This window comes from Hipposideros armiger, unplaced genomic scaffold (genome assembly GCF_001890085.2).
Source record: "Hipposideros armiger isolate ML-2016 unplaced genomic scaffold, ASM189008v1 scaffold_67, whole genome shotgun sequence".
Lineage (NCBI taxonomy): Eukaryota > Metazoa > Chordata > Mammalia > Chiroptera > Hipposideridae > Hipposideros > Hipposideros armiger.
This window is the reverse complement of record NW_017731417.1, coordinates 810,992-823,478: the sequence shown is the minus strand read 5'-3', so window position 1 is coordinate 823,478 and position 12,487 is coordinate 810,992. Positions and strand designations below refer to the sequence as shown.

Genomic DNA, 12,487 nt, shown 5'->3' with positions numbered 1-12,487 from the left:
CGCACACACACACGCACACTCACTCACTCATATACACACGCGCACACACACACACAGTAGTGTTACACAAATTCCCAGACTTTTCCTTTGGCGGTGCCCAGCAGTGAGTAAGAGGAGGAATTGGATGCTGTACCAGGTAGATAAGAGAACCATTTTCATTTAAAGGAAAGTTTATTCTGCTAGCTTTCCAAAATCGATTTCCAAGACCTCCTTGTCTTTATCTGGACAAGTCAGACTGTAGAGCTTCATGGAGGCAGCTTTGATGTAATCCAGTTTATGAAAGTTTTTAAAACAGAGTACTGTGTGGCATGAAGCCTTTATGGAGAGTAGAGATTATATGCTGACCTTGGCCCCACAGGAGCCAGCCATGCCCAGGGATGCAGGAATCAGTTACTTTATCTTCAAGCCAGATCCTGAGGGACAAATGCTATCAGCCTCACTGTGCTTTCAAGAAGGAAAAGACAGTTTCAGTCTCAGCAGTTGCCTACTGAGTTGTCTGCTGCTGAATTGCCCAAAGATGAGTCAGTTTTAAACTTAATTCTATGGATTGGATAATTAATTTCCATTCCGTATACTTTTATTGAGCATCTATTAGGTACTTTAAGAGATTTTGAGTATACAAAATAAAAAGAAAAAAAATTACCAACAACAATCAGAGCAATGCTAATAGCTAATATTTCTCCATTAAGCCCTTACTAAATTGTAGGTGAGTATCTAAGTGCATTACTTATCTTTTTTACAATTATACAGGGTAGGTGCTATTTCTGCACCATTGTGCAGTTGAAGAAACTGAGGCTCAGAAAGGTTGAGATACATGCCCACAGCCATGGAGCTAGTAGTTCTAGAGTAGAAATGAGAACCAGGTTGTCTGGCTCTGGTCTCTTCCCTGCTTAAGTTCCAGATCTCAAAGAGCTTGGGCTTTTGTAAGGAAGAAAATTAAGAAAAGAGAAAAGTTTCATAAAGTGGATATTTATTGAGTGCTTGCTCCATGCCAAGCACCCATCCATGTATTTCATGTGTGTGATTTCATCCAGTTGTCACAATCAGTCTCTGAGGAGGACACTGTTATCATTATCCTGAATTGACAGGTAGAAAAACTGAGGCACCAAGCAGTTATGAAACTTACTCAAATTCACATAGCTGGTGAAGGGCAGGGTGGATATTTGGAGGCAGGCAGTCTCTACTTCTAACCTTGAAACTTTTAAGCTTTTCTCTCTTTGTATACTATGCCTTTAAGCCTTTTCTCTCTCGGGCCGGCCAAGTAGCGCGTTGGTTAAGAGCTGGCTTGGGACGCCAGCTTTGAGCAGCAGGGCCCTGGTTTGGATCCCACATTAGGGACAGTGACCCTGCGCCCTCTACAGCTAAGATGGTGAACAACAGCTCGACCTGGAGCTGGGCTGCTGTGAGTCGCCGGCAACTGCACAGGCTGCAGTGAAGCTGCAGTGGGCTACCGTGAGTGGCTGGCAGCCGGCGTGAGTCACCGTGAGCTGCCATGAGCTGCTGTCCAGTGGCTGGCGACCAATCTGCCTCACCCAGCAAGAGCGCAATGATAACACCAACATGGGCCAGTGAAGCGCCGTCCTCCACAGCTAGACTGAAGAACAAAAGGACAGCACCTTGTCTGTTCCCCTTCCCCAATTCCCCAATAAAATCTTTTTTTAAAAAAACAACCAAACCCTTTTCATTCTCTCCTTCTGATGTCAGGTAAAGTGTCCATGAAGGGCTGTGATCAGAAAGAAAATGGTTAGATGGAGGAGGAAGAGTTAGAGAAGGGCTCCTATAAGGGAGGGGTGGGGGGTGGTGAGCTGCGTTCTGAAGGTCGCACTGTGTTGGGCCAGGTGGAGGTTTGAGAGGAGAGGATGTCAGCAATGGCATCAGCCTGGGAGAGGATGCAGAGGCGGGAGGGAGCACAGTTGGCATGGAGGAGCTGCTAGTGCTATCGTTTTGCTCTAATACGAGGCAGGATGGAGGAGTGAGAAAAGTGAGGAGGGATGTTAAGCCTGGGCCAGGTGTAAAGGGCCTTGTATGCCCCATGAAGGCATCTGGGTCTTGTCCAGGGAGAGAGGAGCCATGACAGGGGCTTGAGCAGAGCTGGACCATTGTCAGCTCTATGTCTGAGAACATTCTATCTAAGACTGAAGGATGGCAGACCCGTGCAACAGGTGAGCCGTTCCTGCAATAAGATGACAGTATCTTGCAGACTAGGGTGGGAATGGGAGGATAAAGACAAATAAGTGAAGAGATTCAAGCAATGTTAGGAGGTAAGTCAAACAGAAATGTGATTGGATTCATGTGGGGAGGGGGACAGAAGGAGCGGTGAAGGATGACCCTGCATTTGTGGCTTGAGCCAGTGGGTAGAAGGTGGGACAGTTTTGAGGCAGGAGCCTGGAGGAGATGGAAGGCTGATGGGGACAGTTTCCATTGTGGGCGTTTGGAGCTGGAGGAGGTTGTGGGAAAGCCTGCTAGGTGTCCAATAGTCAGTCTCATGTATGAGGAGGGAAGATCCAGGCTGATACAAGATCAAGAGAGAAGTTCATAGGTGGTTTTTCAATCTTTGGAGTAGGCAAATATGTCGCTTCTAGGGTTATGGGACCTCATTACAACTGATGAGCTCATATCTGAATCTCAGAAATAATCTCGTCAAATATTATAGCTCATTTTCTTTAGAAAAATTCAGTACTATTCTACATCAGTCTAGCCCTTTGCAGTTTTTTCCAGGGCTTTCCTTTACATTATCTCATTAAAATAATGTCTGGTTGGCAACACAGGTGATAAGGGCTTGTCTGTAAAAATAAGAATTCCATTTCCAGGGTCTGTGTAACTTCCACATTCCTACTTTGCCAGGGGCAGGGCTGACCCAAGTGCAGTGATGCTCAGATTTTCATGTGAGTTGGAATTGCCTAGGGACCTTTCAGGTTCTGATTTAGTGTTAGTGGCAGTGGTGGCAGGTTTGGCAGTGACCACGATGAGATTCTCCATCTGTAAACTGACCCCCAGGGGATGTCGCTGCTGCCGCCCTGGAACACACTTTGAGCATCAATGGACCAGAGAACAGATTTCCTCTCTCCTTGTTCAGCATTCTGTTCATTAATCCACACTGAGTCTGGGTCTAAAAGGAAGAGCGGGCAAGACAAGGTAAGGCGTTTATTGCCAGAACTTCACGTGAGAATTTTTCCCATCTTAGAAGTAAACCCTTGAGACCTTAAGATCTGCCTTGCTCTTTTGCAGGTGGTAAAGCCATGGCCGTTTTGCAGAAAGGGAGCTGACACACCTACATAATCTGTGCTCTGGGGTCCAAACACGATAGGACCTCTGGTTTCTGGGCTCAGCATCCAGAGCTTGCCACGCCCCACATTGTCTTTTTTACATATTCGGAGGCATGCCATGTTTAACAGAATGTGACAGACTTGGGTGTCTAAATGTCAAATCATGTGGGCTTCTTAATCCTGGAGTTTGAGCAGGTACAATCCTGGAATAATTGCCCCTGGGGTTGAAGGGAAGGGAAAGTTTGCTTCAGATATAATTGATAAGCTAACATGAATGGGAAAGGACAGCGAGGAGGGGCATCATTTTTGTGTTAAAATCAAATAGGTATTAGGCCAAGTCCTAGTTCCTGGTTCTGACAGGAAGACTGGGGTCGCTGCTGAACCCTGGTTTCGTTATCCTGTGTCCCAGTGCCTCTGAGTTGCAGTTACACTTTTAAAGCCCATTTAGTCCAGCTGGGATGCACCTTTTGTTGTCAGCTAGGGAATCATTTTTCATACCATGATCTTTACTTTCATATTGAAATCCAGTTTTCTTTAATTTAAATTTTGCTGAAAACAGCCATATTGCTGGGAGTGTAAATGAAGGTAGATGAACATTAATGGTGTCAGTTCACAGCTGTTCTTAAGTTAAATAATTACTGCTCACTCCCTTGGATCTCTGTTCAAAATGCCTACACTGTTCAATTAGAAGCACAAAGCACTTTTCCTCACCACTGTTATTAGGATCAGGCTCAGGCTGAAGAACTTGCATGTGGTGTGAGACATCCCAGTAAGGGTTGGACCCCATTGATTAAACAGAGCTGGTTTACTTTTTTGAGAGGAGTTCCAAAGCTGTGTTGTTTTTGCAAATTTATTACATTTTCTTAAAAGCATCTAAATTAATGCTACGTTAATTACTGGTGGGTATGCACCCTGCAGAATATGTTGCTATTAATTGTATCCATTATCACGAAATAAACATCACTTTATAAAAACAAATGATGCTTCATTTTAATACGTGGCTTGAAACACCCTCCTCCACAGCTGTTGCTACTTCTGTTTTGGTGCTTTTCCTACAAAGGGCCACCTGTTACAATAGACATTTCATTTGTTTTACTTTGGAACAAAAGGACATAGAAAACAAAACCCCACCTCCCTAAAGAATAATAATAAGAAGAAATGAAGCCCCCTCCAGGAAATTTGCATTTTTCCCATCGGAATTCTCACTATGAGGGAGGCCCCTGTATCTTCACTCTTTAATTTTCTGAGCCCTTGATCGAGATTTGTTTTGATTTTTAAATCATGAATCATGAAGGATCTCATTCTAGTGTAAACTTCTTTGTGCTACAAACAGAGAAACTGAGAATAGTTGTGTTGACTTAGGCAGAACCCAAGTCCCAGGAGTCTATAATGGGTTCTTTTTGTCCTACAGCATTTGTGTTTTTTGTTTGTTTTGTTTGTTTGTTTGTTTGGCTGCATCAACCTGTAGACTGTATCGACTGGCTGTGTGACCTTGGAAAAAATTACTTAACATGGTGAACTTCAGTTTTCTTATTTATCACCATTAGTGTTGAGTCTCCTTCAGACACCTTGGAGGGCTGCTTTTATGCACAGTCCTCTATCTTTGGTTGTTATTTAGTGGTCATGAACAAAGAAATATAAGTACAAATATAAGTATAAATTAATTCAAGTGAAATTGAATTGGAAAGGGACACCCTATACAGTAGTGACTGAACCTGAGGATTGAAATTGTCAGAAATTATTGGGAAGACTTTCTTATCATTGGCCACTTTTCCACCTCTTTAAATAAAGAAAAATTATCTTGTCATTTTTAGATTGATCACAAATGATCAAGGACTTCATTCTGGATCTTATTTAACCACAGTGCCTGCCATCCATCCATCCATCCATCCATTCATCCATCCATCCATCCGTCTGTCTGTCCGTCTGTCCGTCCATCCATCCATCCATCCATTGACTTTTCCACAGACACACAGAGGTAGAAGTTGTACAATAAATGTTAAATAGTTTACTTTCATCATGACCTGCATGTATGGAAAATAAAAGTGGATGGGGTTATGGTCCCTCACCTTGGAAATTTGTGGATTTGGCTGAAGGTGTACTTCCTGATCCAAGTTGACTACTCAGGAAGCCATGGGTTGGCGAGTGAGAGAACTAACATCCCAAGTGAAGCTTGTTTCATAGAGACACCCTGGAGGGGTGCTGCTTCTGCCAGGCTTCAGAGGCCCTGGCAGAAAAAGCGATGACACTGCATCAGTGTTGCACTTTTGTCTTCAGCATCATGCCATGCACACTAAGATTTATCACCCTGCTAGCTCGCCATTCCTCTGGTTTCATAGTTTTAGTGAAATGTTTATAGCCATTCATGAAAATAAAATGTTTGGAAAATGCTGACACATGCAGCCTCCTGGAGATATACAATGCACTTTCCATATTAAAGGTCCAGAGAGTTATTTAATGAATACACCATTTAAATTTCTTACAATTATTATTATTGCTATGGAGTTCTTTTTTCAATGAAACCCCCCCTCTGAATATCTCCCAGGACACGAGTGGTCAGCACTGAGCTGGCTTAAAGCTCCAGAATGGTCATCTTCCCTTGAACTCATCATAAAAAGTGGGGCAAGTCTCTTCTTTCCTTTCTCATCTCCATGATCTGTCTATGGCCTCCTCCCTGCCTACTTCTTTCAACATTCTTGACTAAATGGTAATAACTCAATTTCATATTGCCACTTAAAAGTTATGTGACTTTGGGCAAGATGTTTTATCTTTTTTGAGCTTAAATTTCTTATTTGCAAAGCAAATACAAGAATATTCATCTTCTAGATAGTATGTGAGTCTTAGAATCCAAGTAAGATAAAGAACACAAAAGCATTTTGATTATGAGGCATGATGAAAATGGATGAGTAGTATTGTTATACTTTATCTTAAGCTTTGAGCCTATTTATAGTCTTAGGCTGTCCTGCATCCTGAGCCTAACAATTCAAAAAATTTGCTTCTCCTGTGCAAAAGAGTGCCTCCCTTTAGTGATCCTAAAATTCCCCTTCTTAAACTGCAAGCAGTACCGAGGGTTATTAGCTGGACTCTATGATTTTAACCTGCAGGATGGCCCATTTTTCTTGTTAGCACTGGGCTGTGTCTACTCGGGGCACCCTGTTTACACTCACTTACTGACACACCATAGGGAGGCGCCCCTGGCGTTTCTTTGTCTCAGCTCTCTTCCAGACAAAATACTATTCTCCTTTGTCTCAGCCGCCATCTTTTCCTAGCATGTAGGGCCTGAGGGATTTAGTAGATTTATTGGCCACACATTGGTAAAAAAAAAAAAAATCCCCTCCAAGAATGATTATGAATCATATATTTGGATAAAAACATCTTCTCTCATTTTTATAAGGAAACAAAAAACTGGCACAACATTAAAAAAAACAGAAAGAAAGAAAAAACTTAAACCTAGCAAATAATGACTGCAAGCAGACATAAACAGTGATGTGAATTGTAATGTTAGGCATATTTTATTATTCAAATAACTCACTATAAGTGCAGTAAGTGGTTTTATGTCAAGCACTAGAGTAAGTGCTGGAGGTACAGAAATGGATTTGAAATAGAGTTTTTTTTCTCTCAGGGAACTTTCCTTAAAGCCGCTTAAAGGATTATGCTTGACCAGATACAAAAAGACCAAAAAAAAAATAAATCAATAAAAAATAAAAATAAATGTTATAGGTGCTAAGATATTTGTTGGATCGCCCTGCTTCCATGACTTCTTTTCATTTTATTAGGTGACCATCTGTCTTCTTGAACCCCTGCCTCTAGACATGCTTGAGTTCAGATAACCTTAGAAGTACTGACAGAGGCATCAGTAGAGATAGATGAGGGAGCTGAGGTAGGAGGAAGCTCTTAACCATTTGGTGGCTGAAGGGAACATTCTATACCCAAATAACGATTTCACTAGATGATTTCACTAGAAGAACTGGAGGTCTTCATGGAGTCAATGTTTCTAAAATCTGTATGCAAACAATGCAAATATCCATCATTTGCACATAAAAAACTATGCTTAATGAGTTTAATATTTTTGGTCTACAAAAACTTTTAAAAACGTCAGCTCTATTTAAGGAATTTTAATGATAAAAAGAATTCTAGCTGGTTAAAAAGTTAGAAGCCACAGTTTCAAAGCTACAAATAGTGTTAAGGTTTCATGGATGTGTCTGGGAAAATGAAGGACAGAAAACTTTCTGAACCATTCACCAACTCTAATAACAACTTAACGTTACCAAACACCTCCAACACTTTCATGCTTCTGCGCTTTCTGCCTGAAATGGTCTCTCAATCTTACCCAGACTCTTCCTTATTTGTTCCTAGAATTCCAGATCAGATATCACTTTTGCTACAAAGCCTTTTCTGCTCCTCAGGCAAATTAATCATTCTGAATCCTGATGCTTTTATTGATAAGGCTGCTAAGTACAATAGACAATGAATTCCACAGACCAAGATCTCCAACTCCTAGAACAAGGTCTGATGCTCCAAGTGTTTGTTAAATTAAATTGAAATGTCTTGTTGATAATAACCATTCTAACAGGTGTGAGGTGGTATCTCATTGTGGTTTTGATTGTATTTCCCTAACAGCTAGGGAAGTTGAGCATCTTTTCATATGTCTGTTGGCCATTTGTATGTCTTCTTGGGAGAAGTACCTGTTTAGGTAATCTGCTCATTTTTAAATTAGATTGTTTGTATTGTTGTTGTTGAGTTGTGTGAGTTCTTTATGTATTTTGAATACTCGCCCCTTATTGAAGGTATTGTTTGCAAATATCTTCTCCCATTTAGTTGGTTGTCTCTTTTGTTTTGTTGATGGTTTCTTTTGCTCTGCAGAAGCTTTTTAGTTTGACATAGTCCAATTCATTATTTTTTGCTTTTTCTTCCCTTGCCTTTGAGGTTCAACTCATAAAATACCCTCTGAACCCAAGGTCCATAAGTCTAGTACCTATGCTTTGTTCTGTGCAATTTATTGTTTCGGGTTTTATATTAAGGTCTTGATCCATTTTGAGTTAATTTTGGTACATGGTGTCAGAGAGTAGTCTAGTTTCATTTTTTTGCATGTGGCTTTCCAATTTTCCCAGCACCATTTATTGAAGAGGCTTTCTTTTCTCCACTGTATGTTTTTGGCTCCTTTGACAAAAATTGTTTGCCCATATATATGTGGGTTTATTTCTGGGTTCTCAATTCTGTTCCATTGATATGTGTGTCTTTTTTTCTGCAAAGCCCATGCTGTTTTGATTATTGTTGCTTTGTAGTCAGGAAGTCCTCATGTTGGAGAGTCTGTGGAGAAAAAGGAACCCTCATGTACTGCTGGTGAGAATGTAAATTGGTACAGCCACTATGGAAAACAGTATGGAGGTTCCTCAGAAAATTAAGAATAGAATTACCATAAAACACAGCAATCCCTCTTCTGGGTATCCACTCCAAAAATCTGAAAACTTTTATGCCTAAAGATATATATACCCCCATGTTCACTGCAGAATTATTCACAGTGGCCAAGACACGGAAACAATCAAAGTGTCTTTCGATAGATAATTAGATAAAGAAGATGTGATACATATATAAAATGGAATATTACTCAGCCATAAGAAAAGATGAAATACTGCTATTTGCAACAACATGGATGGATCTTGAGATTACCATGGTAAGCGTGAAATAAGTCAGACAGAAAAAGTTGAGAACCATATAATTTCATTCATGTGGGATATAAAGCAACAAATGAACAAGACAAGCAAAAACTCAGACACGGAACAACAATTCAGTAGTTACCAGAGAGTAAGGAGGGAGGGGGAGTAGTAGAAGAGGGTAAAGGGGATCAAATATATGGTGATGGAAAAATATTTGTCTTTGGGTGGTGAACACGCAATGCAGTATGTAGATGATTTATTATGAATTGTACACTTGAAACCTAATAATTTTTTTAACCAATGTCACCCCAATAAATTTAATCAAAATTAAAAAAAAGTTAAATTGAAATGAATCATCCAGTGCCTTTGTAGAGATTTTTAAAATAGAAGTACAAGCAGCAAAGAGTGATTTTTAGTCCCAGGATTAGTCATGTCTTCAATGTCTGCTATTTCAATTATGCAAAGAGAATGTCAAAACAAAGAACAATCACATCGTGATGACTAAATTGTGGGGAAATCATATTGTACATGGGGGATTTGAAGCTTAGGAACAAAGTCGGTTGCATACTAATGGGGAAATAACTAGCAAGCACTTTGCTTTTTTGCTTCCTGAGGTGAAAGACCCATCAGTAAAGCATTTGAAATGACACAAAGAGTTGAATGCTTCTCAAAATTTAATGGACATTTGAATTGCCTGGATATTTTGTCAAAGTCCGTATTTTGATAGGTCTGGGGTGAGGCCTGAGAATTTGCATTTCTAACAAGCTCCCAGATGATGTTTATACAGCTGGATAAAGACCACTCTTAAAATAACAAGAATGCTGCATGGATAAAGTGATTGGCTCAACTCTCAATAGCAAAGCAATAGTAATTTTAATCCTGAATAGTCAGTCACTCAGTTCTATATGTAACACACACATAAATACAGTCTTGGGCTTTTTGTCTTCCTACCTTGTGATTCAGATATCGCCATTCATATTTTTCTCTCTATAAGTCTGATCTTGAACATGATTAAATATAAATTGGTTGCTAGGAGAAACAGTAAATGAGATTTCACAGTGGGAATAGATAGAAAACTTAGCTGTTAGGTGGTCAAGTGAGAAGAATAGAAAAATAAAATATTAGCCAGCTTTATTCCTAGTCATCATGTAATTCTAAGAAAAACAGAATATCAATTAAGTGCTAGATATCATCTTCCTCCACATTAAATGTGTTAATTGACACTGCATTGCTTGCTTTATCAATCTTGTTATGCACTAATTAAATAGCTGCAGATTATTTATTTATTTATTTATTTATTTATTTATTTATTTTGAGGATGAAAGAATAATTAGTTACCCACTGATAGCAGTCAATATATGTGCTATACTTTCCTCTTTTGGTAGAAAACCTCTGTTTCTTGTCCAATCTTGTGGCACCAGGGAGCTATAACGATGAAATACCAGGAAAAAGAGAATGCCATCTGTTCAGTTAGTAGGTCCAGGATCAAAATGGTGACTATAAAGTGGATCTTGCTATCTTGAAAATAATAATACTAATAATGATAATAGTAAGAAGTGTGAAAATTTAAAACTAAAGTGAATAAAGCTTATGGGTAGATGAATGAGGAATCGCAAAGTCAGAATTAATTGGGATCTTCACTCCAGAGGTGGCTCCTGCGTACCTGTTTATCTATAGTAGGAGGAATTTAGGAGAAGAAATCGGATTACAAATTCAAGATACTTGTCTTGAAACCATAGTAACATGACAAGGACATGGTTTTAAAATAAAGGGCTCTCTGGGAGGGCAAAGACAGAGTCACTGGTGCAGTTCACTGGGAGGCCAAAACCTCTTGCTTCCACCCCAATCTCTAAAGCCACCTCTTGGAACTGCCATTAGCATGAACCATACAAAGATGTCCCAACATATAAAAAAATATGCTCAGGCCTGTAAAGCACTACCCAAATTATGGTGGTGGTTGTTATTTCTATTATAATTGAATGAAGTCATAAATGAAAGTGAATGCAGGCTGAATCTGTGTTGAACCCATTTTTAAAGAATTGCAAGTGAAGTTTTAAGCATCCATAAGACTGTAATTACGCTTCCATTGCTTAATGTATGGACTCAAATTCTGACTTAATTATTCTGCAGCTAAATTTATATGTCATTTATATAGTAAATCCTGGCAATTGCTCTCACAACTATCATTGGAAATGTAATTAACTTGGGTTAGATAAGTTTTTACAGTGAGAACCAAATGCAGTGTAATATCAAGGCATTATTTAAAGGGCAAAGGCTAAATACATCTTCTTTCTAAACTTTCTTGTTTGTTTGCAATTTCTTTACCCAGAAGGCTAAATGCTGAGTTTGTTGTCTTTTTCCAGCTTCACATTTTCGTCTGCTAATTGGGAGCTTTTCTTTTTCTTTAGTTTTAAGGAAAAGAGTTCTCCTCTTTGCATTATATCTTTTAATAAGAACCCAGCTTATTTTTGAAAGAGTCTCCTTCATATGTGATCAAGCCATTTGATATATTTTCAAAGCTAAGCTGCCTTTATTTTACTTTAGTTAAATATAGAATTGCTTTTCTTTGTAACTTGCAACTAAGAGGAAACATTTTACTGAACCTAGAAACTGTATTTTTATGACTTGTTTAGAACTGGCAATGTCTTGTATTACTTTTATTATTAAAAATATAAACAGTAGTTAAAGAAAAAGAGATAAAAGTCAAAGGAAGATTCCCAGGCACTGTGTCCACTCTCTGTTTTAAGCTAAATGAGAATATATTGATAAAGAATAATTGTCTTCCTACAGGTTTGGGATTTGGTGAAATCATGATATCCCATCAAGATTAAATAATGTAACCTTTTGTCATCATAAGTTAATGTTCCTGTTTCTTGTTCAATTGGTGAATGATACTGCTTTTATAGATGAGAAAAATGCAGAGGATTTTTTTGAATACTTGGGGTTTATTTCCATGTTTATTCTACCCACCTTTATAGACTTGGGGTTATACTAACATAGAGTTCTTACATTTATTTCACACTTAATTATTATTTATTTGTTGTGCCAAGCTTTCTGCTAGATGCTTTCATTTAAGTACATATGAAGATGAATAAAATGGAAATATATACACAAAAATAAATTCCAGGTAGATTATAGATCAAAATATGAAATGTAATAAAATATAGCTTCTAGAAAATAACATAGGCAAATATGTCTGTGAATTTGGAGTACATATATATTTGTTAGTATACAAAAGATTTCAATAAGGCAATTAAAAACACAACTTACAAAAACTATTTTAATGGCCAACAAATATATGAAAATGTTTTCAACATCATTTATCATAGAGAAAATAAAAATCAAAACCATAATTAGATATCACTATACCCCAAATAAAATAGCTAAATTGAAATGCTTGACAATACTAAGTGCTGACATATACATAGGACACCTGAAATTTGCATACATGGCTGATGTGAGTAGAAATGAGAAGCAATCATTCTGGCCAACTGTTTAGCAGGATACACTGAAGCTGATTATATATATATATATATATATATATATATATATATATATATATAT

At 38.5% G+C, this 12,487-nt stretch overlaps 1 long non-coding RNA gene across 2 annotated transcripts in view; it reads left to right on the top strand.

Annotated features, from left to right (window-relative positions):
* Positions 1 to 12,487, top strand: part of LOC109382651 (uncharacterized) — a 229,038-nt gene that overhangs the window by 70,518 nt on the left and 146,033 nt on the right. The window contains exons 2-3 of one of the 2 annotated variants that reach the window (XR_002123954.1): positions 2,998 to 3,135; positions 3,229 to 3,533. The exons of the other annotated variant lie outside the window; for it this stretch is intronic. This is a non-coding gene — a long non-coding RNA (uncharacterized LOC109382651). Of the gene's footprint in view, positions 1 to 2,997; positions 3,136 to 3,228; positions 3,534 to 12,487 lie in introns of those variants that run through there. 2 annotated transcript variants of the gene reach the window in all.